Source organism: Phalangium opilio, unplaced genomic scaffold, assembly GCF_054372755.1.
Source record: "Phalangium opilio isolate 3A_F unplaced genomic scaffold, DU_Popi_V2 ptg000015l_1, whole genome shotgun sequence".
Classification (NCBI taxonomy): Eukaryota; Metazoa; Arthropoda; class Arachnida; order Opiliones; family Phalangiidae; genus Phalangium; species Phalangium opilio.
The window spans coordinates 1262168-1264356 of NW_028324150.1; the positions used below are offsets into that span (position 1 = coordinate 1262168).

At 45.9% G+C, this 2189-nt stretch overlaps 2 non-coding genes across 2 annotated transcripts; both read right to left on the bottom strand.

The window, feature by feature from the left end:
* Window positions 1-482: 482 nt before the first annotated feature.
* On the bottom strand, window positions 483-555 carry TRNAS-GCU (transfer RNA serine (anticodon GCU)). The gene has a single exon. It is a non-coding gene; the product is annotated as a tRNA-Ser (tRNA).
* Window positions 556-1803: 1248 nt separating this feature from the next.
* Window positions 1804-1876, bottom strand: TRNAN-AUU (transfer RNA asparagine (anticodon AUU)). The gene has a single exon. It is a non-coding gene; the product is annotated as a tRNA-Asn (tRNA).
* Window positions 1877-2189: the final 313 nt, after the last annotated feature.

Genomic DNA, 2189 nt, shown 5'->3' on the forward strand with positions numbered 1-2189 from the left:
AAATATTTGCTTTTTACATTACTTCTAAGACTTCAAAACAACGCTCCCGGGTGGGCTCGAACCACCAACCTTTCGATTAACAGCCGAACGCGCTAACTATTGCGCCACGGAAGCCTAGGCAAAGAATGATCTTCAAGTATTGTGGAAAAATATTTCCTTTTTACGTTACTTCTAAGACTTCAAAACAACGCTCCCGGGTGGGCTCGAACCAGCAGCCTTTCGGTTAACAGCCGAACGCGCTAACCATTGCGCCACGGAAAATTAGGCAAACAACGATCGTCAAGTACTGTGGAAAAATATTTCCTTTTTACGTTACTTCTAAGACTTAAAAACAACGCTCCATGGTTAGCGCGAACCACCAACCTCTCGGTTAACAGCCGATCGCGCTAACCATTGAGCCACGGAAGCTTTGGCACAGAATGATCGTAGAGTATTTTGGGAAAATATTTCCTATTTACGTTACTTCTAAGACTTCAAAACAACGCTCCCGGTTGGGCTCGAACCACCATCCTTTCGGTTAGCAGCCAAACACGCTAACCATTGCGCCACGGAAGCTTAGGCAAACAACGATCGTCAAGTACTGTGGAAAAATATTTCCTTTTTACGTTACTTCTAAGACTTCAAAACAACGCTCCCGGGTGGGCTCGAACCACCATCCTTTCGGTTAACAGCCGAACACGCTAACCATTGCGCCACGGAAGCTTAGGCAAACAACGATCGTCAAGTACTGTGGAAAAATATTTCCTTTTTACGTTACTTCTAAGACTTCAAAACAACGCTCCCGGGTGGGCTCGAACCACCATCCTTTCGCTTAACAGCCGAACGCGCTAACCACTGAGCCACGGAAGCTTTAGCATAGAATGATCGTCAAGTATTTTGGAAAAATATTTCCTTTTTACGTTACTTCTAAGACTTCAAAACAACGCTCCCGGGTGGGCTCGTACCACCATCCTTTCGGTTAACAGCCGAACACGCTAACCATTGTGCCACGGAAGCTTAGGCAAACAACGATCGTCAAGTACTGTGGAAATATATTTCCTTTTTACGTTACTTCTAAGACTTCAAAACAACGCTCCCGGGTGGGCTCGAACCACCATCCTCTCGCTTAACAGCCGAACGCGCTAACCACTGAGCCACGGAAGCTTTAGCATAGAATGATCGTCAAGTATTTTGGAAAAATATTTCCTTTTACGTTACTTCTAAGACTTCAAAACAACGCTCCCGGGTGGGCTCGAACCACCATCCTTTCGGTTAACAGCCGAACACGCTAACCATTGTGCCACGGAAGCTTAGGCAAACAACGATCGTCAAGTACTGTGGAAATATATTTCCTTTTTACGTTACTTCTAAGACTTCAAAACAACGCTCCCGGGTGGGCTCGAACCAGCAGCCTTTCGGTTAACAGCCGAACGCGCTAACCATTGCGCCACGGAAAATTAGGCAAACAACGATCGTCAAGTACTGTGGAAAAATATTTCCTTTTTACGTTACTTCTAAGACTTCAAAACAACGCTCCCGGGTGGGCTCGAACCACCATCCTTTCGGTTAACAGCCGAACACGCTAACCATTGTGCCACGGAAGCTTAGGCAAACAACGATCGTCAAGTACTGTGGAAAAATATTTCCTTTTTACGTTACTTCTAAGACTTCAAAACAACGCTCCCGGGTGGGCTCGAACCACCATCCTCTCGCTTAACAGCCGAACGCGCTAACCACTGAGCCACGGAAGCTTTAGCATAGAATGATCGTCAAGTATTTTGGAAAAATATTTCCTTTTACGTTACTTCTAAGACTTCAAAACAACGCTCCCGGGTGGGCTCGAACCACCATCCTTTCGGTTAATAGCCGAACACGCTAACCATTGTGCCACGGAAGCTTAGGCAAACAAAGATCGTCAAGTACTGTGGAAATATATTTCCTTTTTATGTTACTTCTAAGACTTCAAAACAACGCTCCCGGGTGGGCTCGAACCAGCAGCCTTTCGGTTAACAGCCGAACGCGCTAACCATTGCGCCACGGAAAATTAGGCAAACAACGATCGTCAAGTACTGTGGAAAAATATTTCCTTTTTACGTTACTTCTAAGACTTCAAAACAACGCTCCCGGGTGGGCTCGAACCACCATCCTTTCGGTTAACAGCCGAACACGCTAACCATTGTGCCACGGAAGCTTAGGCAAACAACGATCGT